Genomic DNA, 17,718 nt, shown 5'->3' on the forward strand with positions numbered 1-17,718 from the left:
AAAAGGTGTGTGCTATTTATACGCACTTTCATTAAAGCTGCCGTTGGCAGGTTTTCAAAATTCCGAGTCTAAAGTCGGAAAATTCGAACTGATACAACTTTCAGGTCCCTCCCCCTCTGTGGACGAGGTTGTGCACATGAGTTCACACCAGTGTGCGCGCACACAAGCTGGGGGCAGACTCACGCTCAGCATGGAAGACGTGGTTGGTGACTGTTCTGCTCAGATAATAGATCAATAGTAAACCTAACGTGATTGGTTAAAAACAGCCGGGAGCGCTCGATTTTCGCAAGCACGATTACAGGCTTCAGAGGGAGCTACAGAATTCGGGATTTTTCCTAAACAGCCTATTTAATATTCTACTTCCAGAATCCCATGACAGTTCAAGCTAATAAGACTAAAAAAAAGTTGCCGACGACAGCTTTAAGTGTACCAGTGAAAAGGATTTAGTATAAAGCTGACAATAAGCTGTTTTATATGCTAAGTCATAGCTAGCTCTGAAGGCACTGCTGGGATTTGAACACAGGATCTCCTGTTTACAAGACAGGCACTTTGACTAACTAAGCCACAGCGCCACATGGTTCATAAAACTGATTAAAGAATAAAGAGCAGGAACTGGATCCACCTCAGGAAGTGGTTTTGTGTGATTTATTACCAATATTCATGTGATCTCTGCATAAATCAGGGCTTGATGTTTTTCAAATTATCTCTATATGTGAAAACATTGGATATAGTCCCAGTTCCATCTTCTGTACCTCAAGAATATTTAAAGCCATGAGATGAAGTGCCTCCAAGTACAGACTGTTTTGGAAGTCCAGCGCTCCCGAAGCACTGCTGTAAACAGTTATGGCACCATGTTGATGTACATAATAACACCTTAAGGCACTGCTGGGATTTGAACCCAGGATCTCCTGTTTACTAGACAGGCACTTTGACCAACTAAGCCACAGCGCCACATGGTTCATAAAACTGATGAAAGAATAAAGAGCAGGAACTGAAACTCAGTTCGGAAGTCTGGAAGTTTTGGAAGTCCTGAGGGGTGTTCCACGAAGCTGGATTCGCAGAAAGCCTGGCTTTTCTCGATAGTTCTGGCTAATCTAAGAGAGAGTTCCGCTCCACCAACGTGGCTCTTTTCTTTCAGTTGCTCTTTCCAGCTCTCTGCCTCTTTCAGAACTGACTGATATTCAGTTTCTGCTGCTGCTGCTTTCAGAGTTTCACACAATCCTGCAGTGACTCGGTTGCACTGCTTGAGCTCCTGCTCACACTTTTGACGGAGATGCCGCTCACACGTCAAACAGTTTTCCACCTTCTTTAGTTTTTCCTCAGTCATGGAGCAGCCGCTCTCTGCTGCCACTCTTCTGTCTTTTTCTCCTGTCAGAAAGAAATGTTTCTTCAGCAGCTTTGTCCTCAGAATATCCATCCCATGCTATAAATAGCTGATCTTGCCATTCTTCTGTCGGTCAGAGTTCTGTCATTTCTCTGATCCATAATCTCGGTCGGCAGCAGAGGCGTTAGAGGGAATCCCCTCGGTTTGTGAAACTGGAAACTTCCACTTGACTGGAGGAACTACGGAGGCCTGGAGATGATCCTGCAGGAGCTGGACATCCTCTGAGTGAGGAGTCCCAGCTGCAGCAGAGACCTCGGATTGTTCTTTTTCCAACAGTTGCTGGGTTCCTCATAACTTTCCTTACTGCCAAAAGTAATGGGACACGTGTAGAAACCCTCGGGCAAATCGTCGTCTGCCATGTCACACCACTGAAGTGGAGGAGATGATTTCTTGGTTTGACTCATTAGGCCCGAGCAGCTAAGCGCTGCGAAGGCCTATTGTATCTGAAGGATTTCACTATTATTTTTATTCCGGCTTCTTACTTCTTCTCCACGCGGAATCGCGAATGGGGGGGCCTGAACGTATTCGAAAACTCACCAAACTTTACCCAAAATTGTCCCCCGCGTGAAATCGCATGATTTTAATGTACTCGAAAGTGGGCGTTGCATAACTGCTCTATAGCGCCACCTAACGTGAGATAGACCGAACCGTACGTCGTAGAGAGCTGAAACTCGGTATGTATGTAGATCGCCTCAAATCAAGAACAAAAGTCTCTTGGAGGTATGCTGTAAAACGTACAAGGAGGCGGCCATTTTGGGTTAAAGGGCAAATTTTGGCCATTTTTCATATTTACACACCTCGCAGGAAAATTTTCACGCCCCAGGGATTTTGAGCTACGGACTTCATCTTTGGTCGGTATGCAGTTAAGGGATGGGGGAACAAAAGTTATCAGAAAGTTTGAGTTTTTGAGCATGTTAAGGGGGCTTGGCCAAGCGGCGAACTTGGCGTACTCGCCAGTGTAAACGAAACGCTATAACTTTCACGTAAAAAGTTCAATCTGCACCAAACTTGGTATGAGTCATACATGTTGGATGCATGTCAATCCTATGTGGTCAAATGATGACGTCATATAAGCCCCGCCCCCTCAGAACAGGAAGTCACGTTTTTTCCTTGGAAAGCTCCATCTCTGGCCCCCTTCACCTAATCAACATGATCTTGTGTCAGAATACAGATAACAAGTTGGTCTCACTTGCTTTAAAGCACCAACAGTTTTCAGTTGAAGGCGTGGCTCTGGCGGCTTGGTGAAGTCAGACATCACGCCGTTACCATACGTTTGGCTCTAAATTCTACAGTTTTGAGCTGAGGTGCACCAAACTCACTGGGATCGATCCTAATCCACCCCCCAACAGGTGTTTAGTCCAATATTTGATGGGCGTGGCCTAATGCCTCCACAGCGCCCCCTAGAAACTATAAAAACATCAGCTCCAAGCCATGCTTTCACCGACAATCATGAAACTCAGCACACCTGTACGTCTTGTCAGGACCTACAAAATAGTGTGGGCGTGGCAGAATGGCACATTCCAATCCCTCGCCGTTTGCATACGTTCGGCTCTAAATCTCACACGCATCATCCGATTTGCACCACACTAGATATGAATGACCTTTGTTAACCTCTAAAGAGCCCAATAGGATTATATTGGAGTGTGACTCCACTGCGCCCCCTAGATCATTTAAACAGCTATATCTCCTTGAGACATCATCAGATCTGCACCGTGTTTTTTGTGCATCATTACGGAAAGGCGCTTGACACGTTGGCGTCATACATTTGTGACGTCGCTAGACCCCGCCCCAACACAAAACAGGAAGTCACAGTAACTCCTGTCTGGAAGGTGAGATGTCGCTTCAACTTTGAACACGTGCCACTGGTGTCGTACTGTCGTGGACTGAAGACGATTTGGGAGATTCGTCGCACGCTCCGCCCGGTGGACGGGCGCGGGAGACGCGTGACCACGTCGGTGACCACGTCGGGGCGGCGGTGCCGGCGGTCAGGCGGTCGCAAGGCCGGAGCTGCGCTTGGCTGCGAGGGCCGTTATCACTGCTCGCAGTTCTTGTTTTGCTTGTTGTTTCTAAGTACTTAAAAAAAAAAGACTTTTTAAGATAGTAAGTAAGCGTTGTTTCTAAGTGCTTGTTAAAATGACTATTTAAGATACTAATTAAGTGTTTTTTAGGTGATGTGAAAACCGTTTGCTGTGACTTTCAAATCTGCTTCAAAAACTGGACGTGTTTCTTCAGATAAACTCCTGACCAGCTGTGAAAAAGCAGTGAAAATGTCTGGCCTGTATAAACTTTGTGATGTCATACAAGATCAGAGATGACATGGATTGTGATGTCACCACAGTGATGACATCACAACTTTGTGAAGGCTTCTGTTCTGTCTCTTCTGGTCTGTGGTTCCAACCACAGATTCTGGATGGAAGTGAAGTCCGGATTCCAGAATGTTGATTTGTGTTCTCTGTTAATCTCTGGACGACTTCAGCTGATTACTTCCTGTCACTGTCATGTTGGAAGGTCCACTTCTGCCAGTTTTTCAGCAGCCAGTATCATGTTTTCCACCAGCAGTGTTTCCCAAGACAGAATAATGTCAGTTTTTTTTTTTTAAATCTGACAGGTAACCAGGGAAGGAAGGACAAGAGGCAGGGAGGTGGGCAACCACTGTGTGGCCTGGTGTGGGAATAATCACCTCAGCTGCTGATTTTAGGAGGAGCACCAATAAGCGTCTCCATCCCAGGAGAAGAGGTGGCTGAGGAACACCTGGGAGTTTACCTGTTGCATATCTCTTATAAGTCTGTGGTGCAGAGTGCCATCTTTCTTCAGCACCATCTGCTGTGGCAGCAGCATCAGAGCCAGCGACTCAAAGGAACTGAGCAAACTGCTAAAGAAGGCTGGCTCTGACCTGGGGACTGCTTTGGAGCTGTGTTTGATGAGCACTCACTTCTTTTTTTTTTTTTAAACCCCTTGTCCTGTCCAGCATTATGGCAGCAGAATTGTAATCTGAATACCGTTTATGCCAAACACATTTGCTATACCAAGGGAAGCTTTATGAATGTAAAGCTCCCCTTGATGCCCATCAACTCCTTCCATCCATCCATTATCTATACCGTCGGTCGGGTCGCAGGGGGGGGGGGCTGGAGCCTATCCCAGCAGTCAATGGGCGAGAGGCGGGGTACACCCTGGACAGGCCGCCAGTCCATCCCAGGGCCACATAGAGACAAACAACCATGCACACTCACACTCACACAATTTTTTGGACAGTGGGAGAAAGCCGGAGTACCTGGAGAGAACCCACGCATACACGGGGAGAACATGCAGACTCAACACAGAAAGGCCCCGGCTGGGTGTTGAACCTAGAACCTTCTTGCTGTGAGGCGACTGTGCTAACCACCACACCACCGTGCAGCCCCCTCCATCAACTCCTTATTTTTATTTATTTATTTTTGTTACAATACTTAACATGATGTGATAGTGTGATAGTGCCGAACCGGACCGGGGGACAGAGAGAGAGGGAGAGCGAAGAAGGGAAAAAAAGGAACAGAAATATGAAGAGACAAACATAGAAAACAATGAAAAATCAGAAAACCAGCTGCTATACCTGTAAAAACAAAACTGAAGACAATCCAAGGCTTTTGTGGGGAATCCAGCCTTAGAGGCAGCAGGAGCACCTGTAAACAGACAAGCAGAGAACAAACACACAAACAAAAAAGCACAAGCAGCAGCAATCACATGGCAGCCTTCCATCAAGGAATCGAACCCTGTTCCTCCGCTTGACAGGCGGATTCTAACCTTTGACCAGCGAATTGTCAAGCCTTTACATGACTGAGAGCGTAAATTGACTGTGGAAGGGGTTCCATGGTGTAAAGGTCAGCACTCTGGACTCTGAATCCAGTGATCGGAGTTCAAATCTCGGTGGAACCTTCAGGTGTGTGCTGTCATGGTTGCGTTCTGAAAAGAAGATGAGTTGAGTAGGCTAGTCAGTTGCCAAATGACACCAGAGTGCTCAATTCCAGCTGAGAGGGTATGTGACATCACACCTCTGTGTTGCTCATTGAATTTTTTTTGGTTTCTTCTTGCATATTCATTTACGATGCTTCCATTTATCCATGCTCGAAACTGGGCGGAAACTGGGCGGAAACATTACTTGCTCCTCCTTTATTTATTTCATCCTTGTGTGAAGATGTATGACTGCACGTTAATGATAGCAACATCAACATATTCATAATTATGGATAGGAGGGGAGCCTCATCTGCTATTCTTGACATGTAAAGTCAATTTTTGCAGGTTTTCAAAAGATTTTCTGATGCTATGGTGTGAAACGGACTTTGGCGAATCCCTAGCTGCTGAGCGAAAATGGCAGCCTTCGGTCAAGGAATCAAACCCTGTTCCTCCGCTTGACAGGCGGATTCTAACCTTTGACCATTGAAGAAGATACAGAATGTGTTGCTTGACTGTCGTGCCAATTCTGAGAATACAAGCTATAAGAGTATCACTGAAAAATTGACAAAAAAAATCACGTCGTTAAAACCCTTTCATTGTCAAGCATTTGCATGACTGAGAGCATAAATTGACTGTGGAAGGGGTTCCATGGTGTAAAGGTCAGCACTCTGGACTCTGAATCCAGTGATCCGAGTTCAAATCTCGGTGGAACCTCCAGGTTTGTGCTGTCATGGTTGTGTTCTGGAAAGAAGATGAGTTGAGTAGGCTAGTCACTTGTGAAAGGACACCAGAGTGCTCAATTCCAGCTGAGAGGATCTGTGGTATATGACGTCACACCTCTGTGTTGCTAGTTGAATCTTTTTTGGTTTCCTCTTGCATATTCATTTACGATGCTTCTATTTATCCATGCTCTCCCAGAGGAGTGTGTTACAATCCCACTTCTGACTCAATTTGTTGCAACTCCTCAAACTCTTTCCGCAAGCAACAAAATTTTGGAAAACTTACCTCATTCTTTGGCTTCCGGAACACTAGTGAATAGGTATGGTGCCACTTTCCGTAGTGTAGTGGTTATCACGTTCGCCTAACACGCGAAAGGTCCTCAGTTCGAAACTGGGCGGAAACATTACTTGCTCCTCCTTTATTTATTTCATCCTTGTGTGAAGATGTATGACTGCACGTTAATGATATCAACATCAACATATACATAATTATGGATAGGAGGGGAGCCTCATCTGCTATTCTTGACATGTAAAGTCAATTTTTTCAGGTTTTAAAAAGATTTTCCGATGCTGTTGTTTGAAACGGACTTTGGCGAATACCTAGCTGCTGAGCGAAAATGGCAACCTTCGGTCAAGGAATCGAACCCTGTTCCTCCGCTTGACAGGCAGATTCTAACCTTTGACCATTGAAGAAGATACAGAATGTGTTGCTTGACTGTCGTGCCAATTCTGAGAATACAAGCTGTAAGAGTATCACTGAAAAATTGACAAAAAAACACGTTGCTAAAACCCTTTCATTGTCCAGCATTTGCATGACTGAGAGCATAAATTGACTGTGGAAGGGGTTCCATGGTGTAAAGGTCAGCACTCTGGACTCTGAATCCAGTGATCCGAGTTCAAATCTCGGTGGAACCTTCAGGTTTGTGCTGTCATGGTTGTGTTCTGGAAAGAAGATGAGTTGAGTAGGCTAGTCACTTGTGAAAGGACACCAGAGTGCTCAATTGCAGCTGAGAGGATCTGTGGTATATGATGTCACACCTCTGTGTTGCTAGTTGAATCTTTTTTGGTTTCTTCTCTCATATTCATTTACGAAGCTTCTATTTATCCATGCTCTCCCGCAGGAGTGTGTTACAATCCCATTTCTGACTCAATTTGTTGCGACTCCACAAACTCTTTCCGCTTGCAACAAAATTTGGGAAAACTTACCTCATTCTTTGGCTTCCGGAACACTAGTGAATAGGCATGGCTTCAGTTTCCGTAGTGTAGTGGTTATCACATTCGCCTCACACGCGAAAGGTCCTCAGTTCGAAACTGGGCGGAAACATTACTTGCTCCTCCATTATTTATTTCATCCTTGTGTGAAGATGTATGACTGCACGTTAATGATAGCAACATCAACATATTCATAATTATGGACAGGAGGGGAGCCTCATCTGCTATTCTTGACATGTAAAGTCAATTTTTTCAGGTTTTAAAAAGATTTTCCGATGCTGTTGTTTGAAACGGACTTTGGCAAACCCCTAGCTGCTGAGCTAAAATGGCAGCCTTCCGTCAAGGAATCGAACCCTGTTCCTCCGCTTGACAGGCAGATTCTAACCTTTGACCAGCAAAGATACAGAATGTGTTGCTTGACTGTCGTGCCAATTCTGAGAATACAAGCTGTAAGAGTATCACTGAAAAATTGACAAAAAAACATGTTGCTAAAACCCTTTCATTGTCAAGCATTTGCATGACTGAGAGCGTAAATTGACTGTGGAAGGGGTTCCATGGTGTAAAGGTCAGCACTCTGGACTCTGAATCCAGTGATCAGATTTCAAATCTCGGTGGAACCTTCAGGTGTGTGCTGTCATGGTTGAGTTCTGGAAAGAAGATGAGTTGAGTAGACCTGTCAAATGACACTAGATTGCACGATTGATCAATTCCAGCTGAGAGGATCTGTGGTATGTGACGTCACACCTCTGGGTTGCTAGTTGAATCTTTTTTGGTTTCCTCTTGCATGTTCATTAACGATGCTTCTATTTATCCATGCTCTCCCAGAGGTGTGTGTTACAATCCCACTTCTGACTCAATTTGTTGCGACTCCACAAACTCTTTCCGCTAGCAACAAAATTTGGGAAAACTTACCTCATTCTTTGGCTTCCGGAACACTAGTGAATAGGCATGGCTTCAGTTTCTGTAGTGTAGCGGTTATCACGTTCGCCTCACACGCGAAAGGTCCTCAGTTCGAAACTGGGCGGAAACATTACTTGCTCCTCCTTTATTTATTTCATCCTTGTGTGAAGATGTATGACTGCACGTTAATGATAGCAACATTAACATATTCATAATTATGGACAGGAGGGGAGCCTCATCTGCTATTCTTGACATGTAAAGTCAATTTTTGCAGGTTTTCAAAAGATTTTCTCATGCTATGGTGTGAAATGGACTTTGGCGAATCCCTAGCTGCTGAACGAAAATGGCAACCTTCGGTCAAGGAATCGAACCCTGTTCCTCCGCTTGACTGGCGGATTCTAACCTTTGACCATTGAAGAAGATACAGAATGTGTTGCTTGACTGTCGTGCCAATTCTGAGAATACAAGCTGTAAGAGTATCACTGAAAAATTGACAAAAAAAATCACGTCGCTGAAACCCTTTCATTGTCAAGCCTTTACATGACTGAGAGCGTAAATTGACTGTGGAAGGGGTTCCATGGTGTAAAGGTCAGCACTCTGGACTCTGAATCCAGTGATCAGAGTTCAAATCTCAGTGGAACCTTCAGGTTTGTGCTGTCATGGTTGCATTCTGGAAAGAAGATGAGTTGAGTAGGCTAGTCAGTTGTGAAATGACACCAGAGTGCTGAATTGCAGCTGAGAGGATCTGTGGTATGTGACGTCACACCTCTGTGTTGCTAGTTGAATCTTTTTTGGTTTCCTCTCTCATATTCATTTACGATGCTTCTATTTATCCATGCTCTCCCACAGGAGTGTGTTACAATCCCACTTCTGACTCAATTTGTTGCGACTCCACAAACTCTTTCCGCGAGCAACAAAATTTGGGAAAACTTACCTCATTCTTTGGTTTCCGGAACACTAGTGAATAGCCATGGCTCCAGTTTCCGTAGTGTAGTGGTTATCACGTTCTCCTCACACGCGAAAGGTCCTCAGTTCGAAACTGGGCGGAAACATTACTTGCTCCTACTTTATTTATTTCATCCTTGTGTGAAGATGTATGACTGCACGTTTATGATAGCAACATCAACATATTCATAATTATGGATAGGAGGGGAGCCTCATCTGCTATTCTTGACATGTAAAGTCAATTTTTTCAGGTTTTAAAAAGATTTTCTGATGCTGTTGTTTGAAACGGACTTTGGCAAACCCAAAGCTGCTGAGCGAAAATGGGAGCCTTCCGTCAAGGAATCGAACCCTGTTCCTTCTGCTTGACAGGCGGATTCTAACCTTTGACCATTGAAGAAGATACAGAATGTATTGCTTGACTGTCGTTCCAATTCTGAGAATACAAGCTGTAAGAGTATCACTGAAAAATTGACAAAAAAAAATCACGTTGCTAAAATCCTTTCATTGTCAAGCATTTGCATGACTGAGAGCGTAAATTGACCGTGGAAGGGGTTCCATGGTGTAACGGTCAGCACTCTGGACTCTGAATCCATTGATACGAGTTCAAATCTCGGTGGAACCTTCAGGTGTGTGCTGTCATGGTTGCGTTCTGGAAAGAAGATGAGTTGAGTAGGCTAGTCACTTGTGAAATGACACCAGAGTGCACGATTGATCAATTCCAGCTGAGAGGATCAGTGGTATGTGACGTCACACCTCTGTGTTGCTAGTTGAATCTTTTTTAGTTTCCTCTTGCATATTCATTTACGATGCTTCCATTTATCCATGCTCTCCCACAGGAGAGTGTTACAATCCCACTTCTGACTCAATTTGTTGCGACTCCAAAATCTCTTTCCGCAAGCAACAAAATTTGGGAAAACACCTCATTCTTTGGCTTCAGGAACACTAGTGATTAGGCATGATACCAGTTTCCGTAGTGTAGTGGTTATCACTTTTGCCTAACACGCGAAAGGTCCTCAGTTCGAAACTGGGCGGAAACATTACTTGCTCCTCCTTTATTTATTTCATCCTTGTGTGAAGATGTATGACTGCACGTTAATGATCGCAACATCAACATATTCATAATTATGGATAGGAGGGGAGCCTCATCTGCTATTCTTGACATGTAAAGTCAATTTTTGCAGGTTTTCAAAAGATTTTCTGATGCTATGGTGTGAAACGGACTTTGGCGAATCCCTAGCTGCTGAGTGAAAATGGGAGCCTTCGGTAAAGGAATCGAACCCTGTTCCTCCGCTTGACTGGCGGATTCTAACCTTTGACCATTGAAGAAGATACAGAATGTGTTGCTTGACTGTCGTGCCAATTCTGAGAATACAAGCTGTAAGAGTATCACTGAAAAATTGTCAAAAAAAATCACGTCGTTAAAACCCTTTCATTGTCAAGCATTTGCATGAATGAGAGCGTAAATTGACTGTGGAAGGGGTTCCATGGTGTAAAGGTCAGCACTCTGGACTCTGAATCCAGTGATCCGAGTTCAAATCTCGGTGGAACCTTCAGGTGTGTGCTGTCATGGTTGTGTTCTGGAAAGAAGATGAGTTGAGTAGGCTAGTCAGTTGTGAAAGGACACCAGAGTGCACGATTCCAGCTGAGAGGATCTGTGGTATGTGACGTCACACCTCTGTGTTGCTAGTTGAATCTTTTTTGGTTTCCTCTTGCATATTCATTTACGATGCTTCTATTTATCCATGCTCTCCAACAGGAGTGTGTTACAATCCCACTTCTGACTCAATTTGTTGCGACTCCACAAACTCTTTCCGCTTGCAACAAAATTTGGGAAAACTTACCTCATTCTTTGGCTTCAGGAACACTAGTGAATAGGCATGGCTTCAGTTTCCGTAGTGTAGCGGTTATCACGTTCGCCTAACACGCGAAAGGTCCTCAGTTCGAAACTGGGCGGAAACATTACTTGCTCCTCCTTTATTTATTTCATCCTTGTGTGAAGATGTATGACTGCAAGTTAATGATAGCAACATCAACATATTCATAATTATGGATAGGAGGGGAGCCTCATCTGCTATTCTTGACATGTAAAGTCAATTTTTTCAGGTTTTAAAAAGATTTTCCGATGCTGTTGTTTGAAACGGACTTTGTCAAACCCCAAGCTGCTGAGCAAAAATGGCAGCCTTCCGTCAAGGAATCGAATCCTGTTCCTCCGCTTGACAGGCGGATTCTAACCTTTGACCAGCAAAGATACAGAATGTGTTGCTTGACTGTCGTGCCAATTCTGAGAATACAAGCTGTAAGAGTATAACTGAAAAATTGATAAAAAAAAATCACGGTGCTAAAACCCTTTCATTGTCAAGCATTTGCATGACTGAGAGCGTAAATTGACTGTGGAAGGGGTTCCATGGTGTAAAGGTCTGGACTCTGAATCCAGTGATCAGAGTTCAAATCTCGGTGGAACCTTCAGGTGTGTGCTGTCATGGTTGTGTTCTGGAAAGAAGATGAGTTGGCACAAACACGGATTGGCACTTTTTCTGGGGGCAATTCAAAAAAGGGGAGTACTTGAAAAAGAGGTTCTGACACTTGCTGACGCTTCGTGTGTGCTCCCCACAGTGGGGAGACTCAGAAATAACACCAAAAACGTGAAAAAGATGATTTTGATTCTCTATCCCCTTTAACAAAATTTTGAAACGTCCTCCTTTCCAAATAATATGTTCTGTTTCTTGTGAAAATATAATTTGCCATTAAGACGCCCATCCCCATATATTCTGTAGTCTGTGCTTACTTTTTAGGACCTGGAGTTATGCCAGCGTTAATTATGCAAATGAGGTGATGTCATCATTTGTGTGCTAATAGTTGAGATTTTACGGATATCTATGAATTTTATTAAGTCTTTATTTAAACTTTCAGGATGTCCACTACTTGAATAATAATAAATAATGTGAAAAAATTGTTCAATACAAGCTCAAAGGCATGTATCCAGCTCTTTCACACAGGAGAGACAAACTTCTCCTTCGACTAAATCTCCTCGTGGTAATTAAGCCGACTCCAGTGCAAGTTTTTCTGTGTTCTTATCTTGCCTTTGTTTCCCAATGTTCGCCTCCCCATTCCCTGTGCTCTAGTTTTCTCGTGCCGGTGTTGTGGCAAAAAGTGATTGTCTGTCAGAATCTGATTTGCCACTGCGGGAGCGCGCACAGCAGCCCGTTAAGCGGTAGCGCAAAACCATCTGCTTTTCTCTGGATTAAGAGGTCATAATATGCAGATACACACAACCGCATTATAATGTAGACCTAATTATAGCTATGAAAGTTTGACGTTTATCACGTGAAGACAGTTACTTGATAAGTCATAGCTAGCTCTGAAGGACCACAGGCACTGCTGGGATTTGAACCCAGGATCTCCTGTTTACTAGACAGGCACTTTGACTAACTAAGCCACAGCACCACATGGTTCATAAAACTGATGAAAGAATAAAGAGCAGGAACTGGATCCACCTCAGGAAGTGGTTTTTGTGATTTATTTCCACTATTCATGTGATCTCTGCATAAATCAGGGCTTGATGTTATTCATGGAGGTGCCTCAGTTAAATCTGCACTCGCTGGCCTTTTCCAAGCTTTAATTGCATATGACTCATTAGCTTATGCTACGTAGCCTTGCCCCTCGTCTGCTTGGCAACACTTGGTGTCTTCTGTGTGCCTCATCAGAGCCATACATCCCTAAACCAACAGTCTCAACTTGCCCTCTGTGTGTGCGGCCTTGTTCATCTCACCTGGGACACCAGCTGGAGGGCTATGACACTGTGCTTCATACAGACAAGGTCCTAAACATGGCATCGTCGCATCTTCCCATGTTGGGATTTTCATCCTACACAAGACTTAAATCTCTCCCCTGTGCTTTTGTTTTCCTGACTCTACCACCTGAAGTGCACACATGTGGAAGATGCACTCAAATGCCCTTGGGTGCAAAGCTACATGATCAATTTGGAGCTGGAAGCTGACACCCTCTCTACCTTTAAGATTATGCCTTAAACTTTCTGTTTAAATCAACAATGATTAAAGCTATGGTAGGTAATCCTGGAGAGCTAGCGAGAGAGCTAGCAAGATTCGAAAGTGTCCCCTCCTCTAAGCTCCACCCCCCCCTCCCCATTCCGTCAGTGCTTCATCCAAAGCCGGTAGAACCGCGTGCGCACACGGAGCAGGGAGCCGATAGAGGGGGGCGTAGGCAGAAAGCAGAGGCATCTGATTGGTTTTTGTCAGCTTTTTCTCATTCCTACAGCTGCCACAGAGGTCTGATTATTTTCGTCCCTTTTTCTAAATACATCTTGTATAGATTTCTCTCAGGATAGACGATCCATTTCACCCAGTATTACAAAATGTGTTTCTGAACAGGATTACCAACCATGTCTTTAATGGGATTCCAATATATCAGCACTTTTCTGACTCTGGGGAATCTCTGGTTGTGCTTTAAACTGCTTCAAGTCCTATCTGGAGGACAGGAAATATTTTGTTGAAATTGGTAACTGTGTCTCAGACCAAATGGCTATGACCTGTGGGGTTCCCCATGGGTCAATCCTGGGACCCGTATTGTTCAATCTGTACATGCTTCCATTAGGCCAGCTAATATGCAGCTATAATGTGTCCTACCACAACTATGCAGATGACACTCAGATCTACGTGTCACTGACGGCAGGAGAACACGGGCCTGTAGATACATTGTGTCGCTGCATCGAACAAATCAGTGTGTGGATGCAAAACAATTTTCTCCAGCTAAACTCAGACAAAACTGAAATCATTGTCTGTGGCCCACAGAAACAAAGAGAAAGTGTTATCAGTCACCTTGAGACTCTCTCTCTAAAACCTAACTATCAAGTTAGAAATCTCGAGGTAATATTGGACTCAGACCTGAACTTTAACAGCCACATTAAATCTGTAACATCAGCAGCTTTTTACCATCTAAAAAACATTGCCAGAATCAAAGGAATAGTGTCTAAACCAGACTTAGAGAGACTGATCCATGTGTTTGTCTCCAGCAGGTTAGACTACTGTAACGGCCTGCTCACTGGGCTCTCTAAACGGGCTGTAAGACAGCTGCAGTACATCCAGAATGCTGCTGCTCGAGTCCTGACTAGAACCAGGAAATACGACCATATTAGTCCAGTGCTCAGGTCTCTGCACTGGCTTCCTGCCGCTCAGAGAATAGAGTTTAAAACAGCTCTGCTTGTGTACAAGTCTCTTCATGGTCAAGCGCCAAAGTACATCTCTGACATGTTAAAGCCATATGAACCAACTCTGGCTCTGAGAACCTCAGGGAGGGGTCTCCTGCTGGTGCCCAGAGTCAGGACTAAACAAGGTGAGGCTGCGTTTCAGTTTTATGCCCCTAAAATCTGGAACAGTCTTCCAGAAGATGTGAGACAGGCCTCAACTCTGACAATGTTTAAATCCAGGCTGAAAACAGTTCTGTTTAGCTGTGCATGACACCTGAAAGTGTTTTATCTGCACTCTTCACTCTTCACCTGGTTTTTTTATTTTTTATTTCTTTTTAATGATTTTATTGCCTTCTTGTGATTTTATGTAGCTGTAAAGCACTTTGAATTACCTTGTGTAGAAATTGTGCTCTATAAATAAAATTGCCCTGCCTTCTCCTTTAATCAGTCTAACATAGAAAGCTGGGAGAAGATAGAATTACATGCATTTCAGATCAGTAAAATGTATCAAATCTGATAACCGGGACGTCTTATGTGCAGCTGTTTACTTTTCTGTGCGCATCTACATATACCTTTATAGTGTAAAGTGCTGTGGGATTAATTGCATTTTACACATTACAAGAACTTAGTTTTGGTCCCTTCATTGTGTTAGTTAGCACATGGCTTGATGGCATTTCCCGTTGGTCGTATTTTCTCATGGCACGTTGAGTTGGTTTTGGTCAAAGCGTTACACATGTATTGAGGGACACAACTTGCTGTGAAGGAAATATGTTGATAGAATAAATTACAACACAATTATGTATTAAAAGCAAAATAAAATGTGTCAAAAACTGACTGTTGCTTCAGAGATTGGGCGTGTTCAGGGCTGTGTGGCCATACGCGAGAGAAGTGATCACAAACAAGCTTTTTATAGATGGAGAAACATCTATTGTTGTACTCTGACTTCTAAAATAGAACTATACTGTTTAGAACAGATGCAGTTTATGAGGATGTCATCAAATTGAGCTTCCCTCATTTCTCTGTGTGACAATGAACACAAAACTACACACAGGGAACAGAGGCTTTTGACAGACACTAAGTTATCTGAGAGTCCCATTTTCAGCTGCAGAGAACAATCACATCAGGGAAGTCAATGTGCAGGCTCAACAGCAGCCTCTCAAGCCAACTCTTGGTAAAATAGAGGAATCTCTTCGCTCTACAGCGGGCGCTGACCTACAATCAAATCACTTCACGGGAAGGTTTTTGGAACAAATTCTTTAGAAACTGAATATGACAAATCTACGATGATCATTGCAATCACACAGTCTTACTGTCGCACTCACATCATGATGACTGACGTGTGGAGAAATCCTGCTCTTCAGCACATTTTATTTCACATCCTGTAAGATTTAAAGTTCACATTTTTTCAGCTTTGATGCTGCTTCCCGTCATCAAAACCTGGGCATCTGGTGTGCAATTTAATGCAGTAAACACACTTCCAGATATACCCAAAACACTCGTGATATAAAGATATAAACTTCAGACACCCAAATCATGCTCTAAAAGCACAGGTGGGAAAAACAAAAAGTTATTTTAACATAATATGTCCCCTTTAAGACTTTCTCAGAGCATCTCAGGGATTTGCAGGGCTTGTGACTTTATAGAGCATTTTTCAAGCAAAATGTAACTCGTAATGTTTGATATAGCAATTAAAAAGGACAAACATGGAATGAAACAAAACACAAGGATTGTAAAATGACCACACTAATAAAAGCATTTGCAGAAAACAGTAAAATATTAACTCCGCAATAAAAACAAACCGTGTACAAGACATGAAAAGAGCACATTAAAACAAGGCCAACAGGCCAATTGAGGAATCTATGGAGGCTTAAAATTCAAAATTGTTTTTATATTTTCATAGACAAACCAGTCTTCAAATCAAATTTATTTTTCTTAAATGCATTAGCAACGCATCCTCTCGCTGAGAGTTGCTCCAACATCATTCCTGGACCATTTATGAGCAAAAACTGCTGGATAGAAATTTGAAAGCTAGATGAGGAGCTGGGTACTGGGAGAGCACCATTAGTTCTACCAATACTTTGCTCAGTGAGTTAGAGCAGAAGAGCAAATGAAAGATTTCACGTTTACTCAGTAAACCATGTACACTTCCAACTGTACAAGGACTTGATAAAGCTTACCCAGGATACCAACAAGGAAATTTGGCTTCCCATTTAGAAGTTGTAAATTCAGAGGATGCAACATCAATAGGCATGTTCTGGCACAACTGCAGAACCTGCCATTACAGAGTGGAAAGGCAACAAGTTGCCTATTAAAGCACAATAGTAGAGTGGTACAGGGTAGGGTTGTCAAAAAATATTCAAAAAGGTTTTAAAAACAGACAAGGTGAAAATGAATATTCGAATGTGGAAAAACATCTGCGCAGCCGCCGTCTGCCTTGAGTCGGCACACTGCATGACGGGGTCAGGGACAGGTCACAGGAGTCGCACTCTGGTAAAGCGTCACTGCTGAAAGTTGACTTATGTGAAGATGGCAGAAAGTTCAGGGCCCAACTCGACTGCAGGCGCAGAGAAAGTGATTTTAACCCCCACAAATATGAAAAGTCCTTTCTGGAAATACTTCAGATTTTGGTCATTTGACAAATTTTGGAGCCTCAAGTTAAAGTTGTACGGAAGCTACGGTTAGCTTATCATTCGACCACCAGCAACATGAGGTTACATCTTGAAAATGTTCATCCAAATGAACATGGCATAATATTAAACTCAAATACATTGTCAAATAGGTTTAAACTTACACTACCTTGTTGTAGTTTGTCTTGCCATTGACACAATGCTGTCGTCGCCTGGCTGATTGAAAGCCCCCAGATGCAGATGCAATGCACCCGATGTGTATGTGCGTCAGACAATGTGCAAATACAGATTTAATGTTTGTTTTTTTAGAGGGAATATTTGAACAAAAGCAATTTTGACAGCCCTAGTATATGGATACTAGGGCTGTCAAAATTAGAAATCATGATCATCTACTGGCTAGCCATTACTTCAGCATTCCGTCTGCAGGGTTTGGGGAAAAAACCCAGTCAAGGTCACCATACAAGACTGCCAAAGACAGCACTGGCTGTGGCTTAACTGCAGAAGAATATTTAAAGAGGATCCAGCCAAGTATTTCAAGCCCAATGCTTGTCTGGCAAGCCTTCAGGTTGGCTACCGTGCACTCAGCAATCTGTGCCCGGAGATACGTGGTGGCACAAAGTTTTCCCAATTTAAAGCATGCACTGCGTAGAAGGGGTTGTGTCTGGCTGCCATGTCCAGGTGTAGAGAAATGGCTGTAAAGGATGCTGTAGCTGATCGCTATAGTCATTGAGCAGAGGGTGCAACTATTTAACACCTTCATAGCAAATCCTCTCAAGATGCAGAGCTTTGAGAAGCCAT

The 17,718-nt window shown here is 43.4% G+C and overlaps 11 non-coding genes across 11 annotated transcripts; 8 read left to right on the plus strand and 3 right to left on the minus strand.

The window, feature by feature from the left end:
- Positions 1-498: 498 nt before the first annotated feature.
- Positions 499-572, minus strand: trnat-ugu (transfer RNA threonine (anticodon UGU)). Its single transcript has one exon. It is a non-coding gene; the product is annotated as a tRNA-Thr (tRNA).
- Positions 573-877: 305 nt separating this feature from the next.
- Positions 878-951, minus strand: trnat-agu (transfer RNA threonine (anticodon AGU)). Its single transcript has one exon. It is a non-coding gene; the product is annotated as a tRNA-Thr (tRNA).
- Positions 952-5,956: 5,005 nt separating this feature from the next.
- Positions 5,957-6,028, plus strand: trnaq-cug (transfer RNA glutamine (anticodon CUG)). The gene has a single exon. It is a non-coding gene; the product is annotated as a tRNA-Gln (tRNA).
- Positions 6,029-6,876: 848 nt separating this feature from the next.
- On the plus strand, positions 6,877-6,948 carry trnaq-cug (transfer RNA glutamine (anticodon CUG)). Its single transcript has one exon. It is a non-coding gene; the product is annotated as a tRNA-Gln (tRNA).
- Positions 6,949-7,284: 336 nt separating this feature from the next.
- Positions 7,285-7,357, plus strand: trnav-cac (transfer RNA valine (anticodon CAC)). The gene has a single exon. It is a non-coding gene; the product is annotated as a tRNA-Val (tRNA).
- An 845-nt stretch (positions 7,358-8,202) lies between these two features.
- On the plus strand, positions 8,203-8,275 carry trnav-cac (transfer RNA valine (anticodon CAC)). The gene has a single exon. It is a non-coding gene; the product is annotated as a tRNA-Val (tRNA).
- An 849-nt stretch (positions 8,276-9,124) lies between these two features.
- Positions 9,125-9,197, plus strand: trnav-cac (transfer RNA valine (anticodon CAC)). Its single transcript has one exon. It is a non-coding gene; the product is annotated as a tRNA-Val (tRNA).
- Positions 9,198-10,054: 857 nt separating this feature from the next.
- trnav-aac (transfer RNA valine (anticodon AAC)) lies at positions 10,055-10,127 on the plus strand. Its single transcript has one exon. It is a non-coding gene; the product is annotated as a tRNA-Val (tRNA).
- Positions 10,128-10,568: 441 nt separating this feature from the next.
- On the plus strand, positions 10,569-10,640 carry trnaq-cug (transfer RNA glutamine (anticodon CUG)). Its single transcript has one exon. It is a non-coding gene; the product is annotated as a tRNA-Gln (tRNA).
- Positions 10,641-10,976: 336 nt separating this feature from the next.
- On the plus strand, positions 10,977-11,049 carry trnav-aac (transfer RNA valine (anticodon AAC)). Its single transcript has one exon. It is a non-coding gene; the product is annotated as a tRNA-Val (tRNA).
- A 1,411-nt stretch (positions 11,050-12,460) lies between these two features.
- On the minus strand, positions 12,461-12,534 carry trnat-agu (transfer RNA threonine (anticodon AGU)). The gene has a single exon. It is a non-coding gene; the product is annotated as a tRNA-Thr (tRNA).
- Between the last annotated feature and the right edge of the window lie 5,184 nt (positions 12,535-17,718).

The sequence above is a fragment of the Odontesthes bonariensis genome, chromosome 11, assembly GCF_027942865.1.
Source record: "Odontesthes bonariensis isolate fOdoBon6 chromosome 11, fOdoBon6.hap1, whole genome shotgun sequence".
Taxonomy (NCBI): Eukaryota; Metazoa; Chordata; class Actinopteri; order Atheriniformes; family Atherinopsidae; genus Odontesthes; species Odontesthes bonariensis.